This window comes from Falco punctatus (assembly GCF_963210335.1).
Source record: "Falco punctatus genome assembly, chromosome: 10".
NCBI classification, from domain to species: domain Eukaryota; kingdom Metazoa; phylum Chordata; class Aves; order Falconiformes; family Falconidae; genus Falco; species Falco punctatus.
This window is the reverse complement of record NC_137590.1, coordinates 5,080,415-5,092,277: the sequence shown is the minus strand read 5'-3', so window position 1 is coordinate 5,092,277 and position 11,863 is coordinate 5,080,415.

The following is an 11,863-nucleotide window of genomic DNA, read 5'->3' as shown; positions in this document are numbered from 1 at the left end:
AGGGATTTGCTGGGAGATGTCCCAACTAAGAGTTCCAGCCTCAGCTGGGACCTACACCAGTGGTCAATCAGTCTGGAAGGAGGAAGTGCATATATGCTACATTTAACATTTTAAAAGTATCTAAAACATTTCTTAAGGTTCTGAACTTCCTCTTCTTCTCCACCACACACCAGCCCACAGACCTGTGAAGGGTTGTTGTTATCAAGTACAGCACCTCATTTTATTAAGCATTTTTTAACCACCAGCATTAACGCCTTCTTATCACACAAAACTGAGAGAAAACGTTGGTTTGCAGAGGAAGACGTCGGCCAGGTGCTCTTGCTGCTTTATCTGTGCACCAGGCATGGATGTCATTATCAGCGTGTGGCAAACCTGACATCATTGTTTGGCATCCCTCAAGTTCAGCAGGAGCGATGTGACCTGACAAGGAAGATTCTGTTTTTAATAAAACATATTTTGGCTATAGGCAATGCTCCTCTTTCCCTGGAGAGAATTATCAGTTTCATGTGTAGCTGTTTTTTGCATGCACAGAAGAGAAGCTACAGAACTGCACACACTGGGAACTCCCTGTAAAGTAGGAAAAGATGTATATATAACCACAGACACACCTTTACACCAGAAATGATTTTTTAAGACATAACTTCCCATTTTAATATCAAAACACTTTGCATAATTTCAATGCTTTTTATTTCTCTCCATATATATGTAATTTACAGATCAAAGAAAGCATGCAACTACCCCTGTCACAAGTAGACCAATAAAAGTAGGAAAATATAATCAAATGAGCAATTGGTATTTATTTTGGAGTGATTGAATCTGAATGAATAAGACCAAAACTTGGGTTTTACCCGGGAATGTGTCCTTTAGGATGCTAATGGAGTACATTCAGTTAAGGAAAACACATTTTACTTAGGATGGTAGGGTCTCCTGTACAAGAATATGCTTTTTTTTTTTTTTTTTTTTATGAAGATAGAGTGGGAACTGCATAGGGGAAGGATTTAAAGAAATCTTTGGAGGTGGCTGGCTAAGATTCTGTTGTATTGATCATTTAACATCACTAGGTCTTAATTGCATGGTTAATGGCATGCTACAGAATTAAATTCTTCACAGAAGTTTCTTTTTGCTTTGTGATTTAAATCAAAATGCATAAAAATATATATATCTTCTTCCCCAGAGACAACTACAGTATCCCTGGCAATAGGAATTAATGAAAGATGCTGCGATCCTTGAAATCAATGTAGTTACATTGATTTATACTGGTGTAGGAACTGACCTTTGAGTTCAAAACAAATCTAATGATGTTAGAAGAAGAAAAAAACCCACCCTAATAAATATACATAAGGCAAAATTATCAGAAGTGTCTACGTGAATTAGCATAAAATCAGACTCAAGATTATTTTTCCATTTTACAAAATTTTAAAAAGAAGTGTCTGTTCTTCAACAGGTGAGAGACAGCCAGAGGGGACAACTAGCATAACTAAAACTCCAGCAGCTGGGGCAGCTATGTAAGAAGGAATAAATAAGTACTCAAGGCTTTGCCCAATCCAGAGCTGGCCTTGCTGTATTCCCTTGTCATTCCCAGTAATTATTTGTACAAAATGAAACCTCTCCGAAGGGAAGAGCTGCACCCAGCCATCCTCTGGCACAGCAGAGGCCTGGTGGGGAAGGCGCTCAGGGAGAGTATTCAGGAGCAGCAGGCTCCCAGGGGCTGATTATCTTCCACATTCAGGGTATTTCTTAAACGGTTTCTGACAGCTCTTGGAGTCTCGTCGAGAATTTGGAGGAGGAGAGCAACGTCTTGTTCCATGTTGTTCTTTGCATGGATGCAATCAGCGGTATTATAGCTGAAGAGTGACTGGTGAGCATTTGCTAAAGAAATGGTGAAATGATACTCCCATGGTGTTTTCTTTAACGTCTCTGCTGAGGCTTTTTTTTTTTTTTTTTTTTTTTGGTAAGTGCTCTTTTTCATTGTCAGCTTACAATGTACTTTCTGTAAAAGTGCCCAGGAATAGGACTTGGTACCAGTTTTTGTAGCTGTTGAAGGCCTGGCTGTGGGTGTTCAGCCTCCTACCATTACCTGTGTATTCACTTCGTTCCAGTCCCAGAAATGGGAATTATACACAGTCAAATCAACTTGACTGTTACCAGGCTTTCACTTTTTATATATATTAAAAAGACTTCCCATAGCTACTTCTCCATTCCATGATATTAAGGGAATCAGCCAAAGAATCAGCTGAGAATGCACTGATAATGCAATTACTACTAGATTGATGTTTTTAAATGTACTGTTGTTGACAAAAAGCCCTCAGAAACCTGAAATGTTAATCTGTTTTTCTTTTGCAAATTGAGTACTGCCTGCTGTGTACATCCTTTTATTACTGTAGGGCTGCTCATAAGCTCCAGGCTGCTGGCATTTATTTATTAAAAAAGAAAAAGTATTAAGAAACAGCACTGAAACATTTTTCAGTTGGATTCCAAAACAAGAATAACTGGCAGATACAGGAAAAAAAAATCCAAAATTTTGGCTGAAGAGTATTGACAGAGAACAGAAGGGGCAGTGTCCGTATCCCCAGGGATGCAGAGTCAACGAAACAAAGCTGACTTTCACAACTAGTTGTCTAGACAATCAAGAAGCTTTTTACAGATTGGTGCTTATGTTTAATAAAGAGTCCAAACTGCTTGAGTCTGCATGAAGCTGTAGGAAATAAAAAGCAAAATTCCACAGAGTGGTGCAAGAGCAGTATAATATAATTGCAGGGGTTTCAGAATTATGAAAATGGGCAGCTTTCCTAGCCAAAAGACACCTTCTGGTGTCATTTATCAACAGCTGCTTTAGAAACCTGAGGTATGCTACAGTGATCATTCATAGGAAGCTTTGCTGTCATTAATGACCAGATTTTTTCCACTTGCTCATTTTGCTCCTTTGAAAACAATGAGCTGCACCAGAATTCATTTTCTAATGCTAAAGCATGTGAGCCTACACAGAAGCTTTAACGTGAGCATTACATAACTTATTGTTCCTGTAAATATATCTGAGTAGCACCTATAGTGGAAGTTTCCCCCAGATAGCTTCACCACTGACTTGGAGTAAGGAAACATCCCAAAGGGAAAAGTGAGCTGAAACTGAAGCTGCAATCACCATTACACCATGACATACAAAGAACTTCAATTCTTAAAAAACAAAAGGAAAAAAAACCAAAACAGCAGCAGTCACTTACTCGTCCTGAGACTTAGGGGTGATTACTACCTTGCTGAATTCTGCCTCTTTTCCTCTTTGGCTGGGAAAGCACGCACTTCTCGAAGGACTGCGTTTTACTAGTGTGCCTTTTGAATGTCTTTTATTATAGTATTCTTTTGTACAGAAAAAACCTTTTTGTTTCTTTGCCAAAAAGAGCAGAAAATACTGTCTGCATCATCTGGCTAACTGACCTCCAGTTTTCCAATTCCACCTGCCTTTCATAGGAATAAACTACCCGAGTAAGACATGGAACCTGCCTGCTGTCTAATGGAATATGCGGCACATGACAAAAGAAAATGCTGGATTGCACTTGGTTAGTATTCATATGTTTTTTAGTATTCTTGGAAAGGATGTGCAATTACTGTGGTCTTTCTTCGAGTCCACAGACCAAGGTTTGTTGGAGTGCTGTGCTGGAGCTGTAGTACAGCTAGAATGAACCACACTTTCACTATAACTTACATGAAGTGCTTGAGAGATCTGTATTTTTGCAATTCCTCCAGACAAACCACAGACAAGACAACATGAAGAAGAGCTCAAAAGTGCATCTCTATATCCATAAACCTCCTTTTGGGCAGGAACAAATATGTGCGTGGTTTCAAGGGAGTATACCTCATGCCTTCTGCAGTTAGAGGCGCGTGTTTTATTTATTTACTTCAGTAATTCTTCTGGGTCCCTGAGATTTTGAAATCTAAGGCCAAGGTCAGTGGCTACAAAGAGAGCTGTTGGGGTCTTGGTAGGCAGGAGGTGGAAGGAGTGAGTTTCATTGCCTGCCAACACCAGTATGATTTGGGAACAGCCAAGCCAGCCAGACTGCCAACCTGGTTGGGATCTGATCACGAGGACTCCCCTCAAAAATGGAAGTGCTGAAAGTTCTCAAAACCAGATGCTTTTACTGTTTTTTTTTTCTCTCACTGTAAACACTGGATGCAAAGTTTGCTGCCAGCCTGCACGGACAGCCCCCCCCCCCCCCCCCCCCCCCCCAGGTCTGCTGGGCCAACAGCTTGCTTACGTAGACTCTGGGGTTATGGTTCTACTGCAAAGAGAGTAACACTGGAATGAGCACAGAGCATGTTAAAGGTAAAGGACCGGCAAAACTGTGATTTCTGGCTTGAATAACTCTCCCAGTAACGTGAATATTTGTTCTACTCTGATTTTTACTGTTCTAAATTATCATTTTCCCTTATTCTCCCCACAGTTTCATAACTTGGCAAGTTCTGTTTACTGGTTAGCCTTTCTCTCTTTCTAAAAAGGAAGGCCAGGGACTTTCTGTCGTCTTTAGGTCAGCTGGCTCACTTGCTGTAAACACAGCCTGAAAGCATGGGATGAAATCTGCACGCCTAGCCCCATGAGTGCACTTCTGCGGAGCTGGCTGTCTTCAGGAACAAAGACAAAACCTATGTCCAGCTGTATGCAGAATCCAGACTCTGGTATCCAAATGTTACTCAGTAGCTGACAAACTTTGGCAAGCAAAAGATACCCTTTTTATACTAACATTTAAAAAGCGGTAATAAATAGATGATAGCCTTAGAGGTGTGATTTATTTGTTTTATGAATCATAGAAGAGTCCATAACTCATAAAAGAATAAGGCTGAAGCAAGTTGTATGGCTCTTGCATTACAAGTGGAGATTAATGTCTTATTTCATGAAGCACCATCATTAACCGGTCTACATTACAGTAGTTTAATGTTAGTGACAGAAAGAATTGACTTTTAACATTTTTTTTATATTCTGCATTTTGGTTTGTCTTTGCCAGGTGGATTCCTCTGAGACCTGAGAGATTTTAAAGGGAAGAAATCCTGTCTGAGCCCTAGCTTTCTTCCCTGTGCCTGCACCCCACATTACTGTTACGGAGATCCACAAGATCAGCAAGATAGTGAGGACAGCCTTCTCCCCACATGTAGATTGCTCAAAGGCTTTTGGGACCTTTAGTCATGCTGAGTCACCCTGAGATGACTTTCCTTCATTAGAGTATATCAATTTACAGCTCATCTACCATGACAAGAGTGGCTTTTGCTATAAATGCACTGCAAAAAGCTAGAGTAGCTATCCCCATCCACTGTGGCTGCTCCTGTCCTGTTAGACAAGAGTGGCTTTGTTTCATGGTTTTCAGGGCTTCTCCCTTTCCAGGGCCATAATTAATTAAATCTCATCTTTCATGGGCATCACCATATTTATTTTTGAACCATAGATTATGTCCGTAAGTGACTTTATCTTTCATTGTAGTATGTCGTATCACAACACTAGGGTATTGAATACAATGTAATTTACTAAAATCTATTAAAACACTCCCATTCTAGAACTCCATTACAACCTTCCTTGTTGTTATTACCATATCCAAGAATGCCAATGCAACAGGGGAATTAACTTGATGAACAGTCCTGCAAAATGTGCCGTTACAAGCTGTTTCTAAAACATCTTTCAAGGCATCTCCGTCAGCTCATGGATTCTCTTTGGTTTTCTTTCTTTTCTAGAGCTATTTGCTAGCCCTTAGTTGTGGTAAGCAATTATTTGTGCTTTCAAACAAACTCCATGAAAAACGTTTTTCAAGTGGAGATCAAAGAGCAAAGGCAAACATAAAAGCAGTCTTATAAAAACTGTGTATTAAAAAACCTAAGCTCCATCCATATGCCAATTACATCCAAACCTCATGGCCCCTTCTCTATGAGGCTTCTTAAAGGTGATAGAAATGTCAGACGAAACAAAAAGGCACACATTATAGAGAGGGAAATTATCACGGAGATGGGGAGGTGGCTCTCAGTAACCTTCGACTGAAGAGTCCTAGTGGGAAAGTGCAGCTCCACAGAGCAATGCTTGCAGCACAAACTGTGGTCCCCAATTACTACAGTCTGAGGGCTGTAATCATTTCTAATGGTTGCAGGTGCCATTAAAAGGAGTTTCCGCAAGCCTGGGGGTTAAAACGATTGCCTAAACCTACAAAAGCATGCAAACTCTTCAGTCCTTAGGAGGGATTTGTTCTTAAAGAGCTAAGGGTTGGTTTTGCTCTCTGAGATCACACTTCTAAAATTCAGATCTAAAATGAACTTACATAGTGTCCTCCTGGGACTTCCGTTGACACCTCTGTACCCAAACTGTTCATTATTTTGACTTCTGCCACTGGTGGGGTGGTAAGGCACGAAGATTTCCTCACAGGGCATAACGTCACCGACCACTGAAGACCCCAGACACTCAGGTATCTGGAGTAATTACACGGTATCAGTGCTCAGTGGACTTAAGCAAACAGCATAAAAGGCTTCAAGAAGCGCAATTATTTTAGATAATTAAACCTCTTGCACTTGCTGACTAAAGTTGGTCCAGATTGTGCTGCCATCTCCATGCAACCATAGCAACTTCTTCCTTCCATTGTGTCCCAGATTAATGTGAACACCTGGAATCAAAAACCTGAGGCTTGCGAGTAAGGTACATAAAACTTTATTGATCCTTTGCATATGGCATGGATCCAGTCACACAGCAGTGATTCACTTTCCAAAGCCCTGTCTCAGCAAGGAGCAGTGGTGGGTTCTCCAGAGACCCCTCTCTTCTTTGACTGCTTCAAAGTCCCAATCAGGAATACTTTAAGGAGATGATTACAGGAAATTGCACATTCTTTCAAGAGATGTGAGCCTTCATCACTTAGATTTTAACATATTAATATTTTAAAAGATGGTTCACAACTAAATATGTTTTTGTCTTGCCTATTGTTTTTACTGGGCTCATTTCAACACTTTAAAACCCCTACATGCCAACAGAGTTCAATGGCAGCAGCCTGTGGGCAATTAAGGTTAAATTTTAGCCTTGGTCATATGTGACTGCTCCTGTAAATGTGGTGAAATGCAGTTGGAGCACATATCCCTAGAGAGTAAGTAGGCAACGCTTTAAGGAAGCCATGGAAAGATAAATGGATGCAGAAGAGGCTCTGGAATTTTGCTTGAAATAATTTTTGCTTTGCTTTTAATGATCAAAACCATTCCTCCCACTGAACCACATAAAAAAATAGCATTTGTGTCTGTGCCAAAGGTGGAGCATAGTGTAGACCCACTGAAATAAAAGACAAGTGAAAAATTAATGAGAAACTGGAAACCAGCAGCTCCCACCCTGTGAGCAGTAGTCTTTTATATACTTCTTCCATAGTGAGTATCTCAATGGGGCTAAAATCACAGTAGCTCCTTTGACTTCAAAGGAGATGCACTGGTTGGGAAGTAGGGAAAACAATCTGGAGTGCACTGTACGAAGTCTGCACAACTCAGGAAGAGAAGAGAGCCCCTAATAGAGCAATTCATCACTCAGGAGAGGAGGGAATGTTTTTATTATAAAAGAATTTTAAGTAAAGAGGAGAAGCATCTACAGGTGATCCAGCAATGATTGAAGCACCCACTGCCCCAAAGGGGATGCAGCTTGGAACTTTAGCTGCAATTTCTAGAGTTAGGAAGACACAGGCAGGTACAACAGAGAACTCAGAGATACAAGCAGCCTTTTTCTGTAAGCATTTCACTCTCCAGTATCCGCTTTAGAAGAAATTAGCAGTCTGAGATTGTCCTGTCCCAAAGCCTGCTGACACCTATCTCCAGAGGCATCACAGTCCTGGACTATCTCCTAGAAGGGTCTTTTTATCCCTGCACTAACTCCAAAGAACTCCCTAATTAATTGCACCTTTTTTATCTAACTATGCAATGTTTGAAATACCAGTTCCTCATGCTCTTTTGGGAAACTTTAATGAAATAAATGGAAACATTCTCTTCTCATCTGTTTAGCAGTCATGCGACACAGTTTCCCCCCAAAAAGAGAATTTATGGGGAGATGATCACAAATCAGTGAAAATATTAATGTGTGTTCTTCTGTTATTTATGAGTCAAAATAAAGTGTCACGCTTTTAATGTGGAATCAGAAACCCAAGGGTTTTTCCTGATCTAGTGTCTCTCCCTGTATAATCTTATAACTACATTTGTCTTCCATAGCATGTTTAATAAATTCACACTATAGTTTTGAAATGATGCCTTTGCAACCTAGGGAGTTCATTATCAGCTGCTCACTGTACATAGTACCTCTCTAAACCCACCACTCCTTAGGAGTTAGATAGATAGTATTCTAATTGCATATCATTAAATGCTTTACCTATACTGAATATTCTCTGTGAAGTCTATGGGGCCATAATTTCCTCCCCTGTAACTGAGTTCACACGGCAGCACTGGCCAAGTACCTTTTGGAGGGCAGGGAGGTAAAAAGGATCCGCACTAGGTCTGAGCGAGCCCCTTATCTGTGCTGATACCCCAGTCCTGGGTTTGTGAGCGTTACGCTGACGAGAGTGAGCAGTGCCACATCGCCTGTGTCCCTGGCAGAGGAAACTTCTGCTCAGGTCAGATGCTCCCGAGCCCAGTGGATCTCCTTATCCTAGACCCCCTCTAACCTTGCTTTTACTGCATCAGATCTCAACAGGCACCCTTCTCTGCCGTCACTCGGCAAGTTTTAAAAGGCTGTTAACGAAACCTCTGGACTTCGTCTTGTTTTACAGAAAGAGAAACGAAGTAGGTGATGGGGTTTGAGAGGCTCACTTGTGAGTGAGTCAGTATCCAAAAGGGAGAAGCAGGACATGTGGGACAGCCTGGCACTGTCTGGACCCACCGCCAGCACTGGCAGCCTGCTGAGCTCCGGCACGGAGGTTTCTGCATTTCCCAAAGCCTGGCTTGCCATGAGCTCTGTCTCCTGGCTTCCAAGGGAGGAGTTAAGCCATGTTTTTACACAGGTTAGGCCATTTCTACAGGCTGCTCCCCACCATAATACTATTTTGGTGCTGTCATATCTGAAGCCACACAAACTCTTGCTGCAGCAGCTCCTGGCACCGTGGACACCTGTAGACTCGCTTACTGATTTTTATAACGCTTGCAGGACCAGCAGTGCCCCTGGAACCTCTACCCCCCCACCCCCACCCCCCGTCAAAGTAGGTTGAAATTGAGCAATGAGTCCAAAAGTTATTGGGGAGGGGAGGAGGATGTAGACACAGACGCACAGACAGTACGATTGCATAAGCCTTGTTCCCATGAGAAACCAGGCTGAAAAACAAACTGTCCTAACATGGATTCTCATAACTCTGCCTAGTAAGTAGGTCATGCCAGGTCTCAGACTCACGTAACTTTGCCTTTATCACCGATGGGCTCTCCTCTAGGAGGCAGTCCTGGGTCTGGCAGGTTCGACCCCTCCTCTTTCAGCTCACCTAGGCATCCTTAAGGTAAAAAACCAGACAAGCCCTCTTGCAGGTCGATATGATGCAATGTCAAAACCCACTGCAGTCTCATGCCCCAGCAAGATTTATGCTGTGGGGTAGAGTCAGGGAGCAAATAAACCAGCAGGGAACAGCTATGGCAATACCCCTGCCTACCCACCTGCTCCCACTGCTCTGGGAGATCAGGTGGTCTAAAATGATATTCTACATCTCTAGTGGGTCTCTTCTGCCCTTGAGGCAGGAAAAACTTTCCCACTAACACGAACAGGAATTATGTGTCTGCCCTGGAAATAGAATGGACATTAGGCTTGTTCCCAAGAAATGAAATCTTTGCATGCATGCTGCAGAGAGGCACTCTCAAAAATAATCTGTTGAGAAAATACACTAATAAAGGTAGCCTTTCAGTTTAATTCTGAGGCCTCACACTCTTCTCTATGCGTTTATCTCCAAACTCATGAACAGCTCATCAAGTATATACTTTTCTGGGGGAATACCAGCAGACAAAACCAGTCTGTTTTTCAAACTCCGCAAGCTCCTGGCAATGGTCACCCTTAGGCATGGACCAGGCATCAGGTAGCCCAGCAAGGCAGGACCAGTAAGTCTCGCCATCAGAGGAGCCCCGAGTCCTCCCAGAGCTGTGATCTCTTTGCCTGTGAAGGGAAACTTCATTTTACATCTCTGTGCACCCACATCAGCTCCTGTGTGCAAGAGGGGCTGCTCAGCTGCTGCCCCACTGACCATGTCACAGCTGAAAGAGACCCAGAAGCGCTGTTGTAAGGAATGCTACATGCTTGTAAGTCGAATAAGAAAGACTTCTGCAGTGGATCAAAATGCTTTTGGAGCCCTCCCCAACACCGAACTGGGAATTGCAATGCTAATTGCTGGCAGAGGCCAAATGTAAGGATGGGTGACCCGTTCTGGGCTACCCTTTCTGCATCTGCACACCCTGGTAGGGACGGCAGGCACAGCGCAGCCAGACACACAGCTGCTTCAGGGTGCTGAAATCTTCTTGCTTTTGAGTAGTGCCTGCTGCAGATGCTGGTATGGGAATACAGCCACTCCTCCGACAGCTGAGCAGTGTGAGACTTGTGAACAGAGCGGCTGAGATGGAAAACAAGAGCGGTCCAAAGAAATACAATGAGAAACCCCACTCATTTCAACAGATACATTTACAGGAAAAGTAATTTATTTTTTTTATTTTTAAACACATCGAGGAATGTTCTTTCTCTTTCTCTTTCTTTTCTTTGAAAAAAACGAAAACAAAACCAGAAACTTCTCCACCTCTTGTAGTTTACCAATTGCGCTTTTTATTTTTTTTCCTTGCGGGAACTTTTAGTAAAATATATCCTGGTCAGACTCCAACTATAGCCAAGGAAGCTCCAAATTTGTTCACATCAGACACTCAGTGCATAGAAAGCATCATAGTGTCAGATATATTTCCACCAGCTACTTCTTCGGTCAAGTGTGTGCAAAGGCCCTTACTGAGGTGCCACGTAACGTTGTCCCTTGTAGCTGGGTATTTATTTGTGCAAACTTCTAGAGAGTTGATCACCAGAGTATTCAAGGATTTGGACAATGGGCTCTTTCTGCACTTTTTCTTTTGTGCTTGGTGATTAGGGAAGGTGGGCACACAAATGCCTGCTCCTCACAGTCTGCTGCGTTCACTTTTCACATACGCTTTCCATAATGTTCCAGTGACAGGCCACAGCTTCATCCAGCGTAGCTCTCTGCCAATGAAATCTGCAGATTTTTGTTTATAAATTGGACTTGCATCTCAAATTAAAGGGCTAGGAGCTTTCTAGCTCTGCCCCTTGCAAATCGCTCTGCAAGCACAAACATTACAGGAGCCAAATACCTCTGAAAAGAGTGACAGGCATAACCACAATAAAAAGAAAGAAAAAAAAAAGAAAAGCACATTTCTTTTAGTAAAAAATTAAAAAAGGAAAATGCATGCACTGTTGTGCTCGTTTTTGATTTCCATACAAAGCTACTTCAGTCACACATGAGGATTTTACAGGTGATATTACCTGTCTTGCATGCGGCATTACAAATGGATTTAAAACACTTTGCTGGAAAAACTGGGAAGGAACTCAGCTGAGCAGAAAAATAAACATTGCTCTGAAAAGTAAAACAAAATAAATCCTTCTACAATTAGAGGTAAATTGCAAAAGACCTGCAAAAAAAAAATACTCGGGAATATTACTGAGATTCATTAAAAAATCAGATTTTTTCAAGTTTTACGTGACCATAGAAATAACCAGTGCTCCTTCAGCTGATTTGTTCTCCATAAAACTGTTCTATTTTCTGTCACCTAAAAATATCTGGCTCTTTCTGAAAAACTGATGAAGAACCCAGCTCCTTTTCTTCTCCCAACATGCCTCAGCTTGAAATCGTCAGAGCAGCGATGCTCG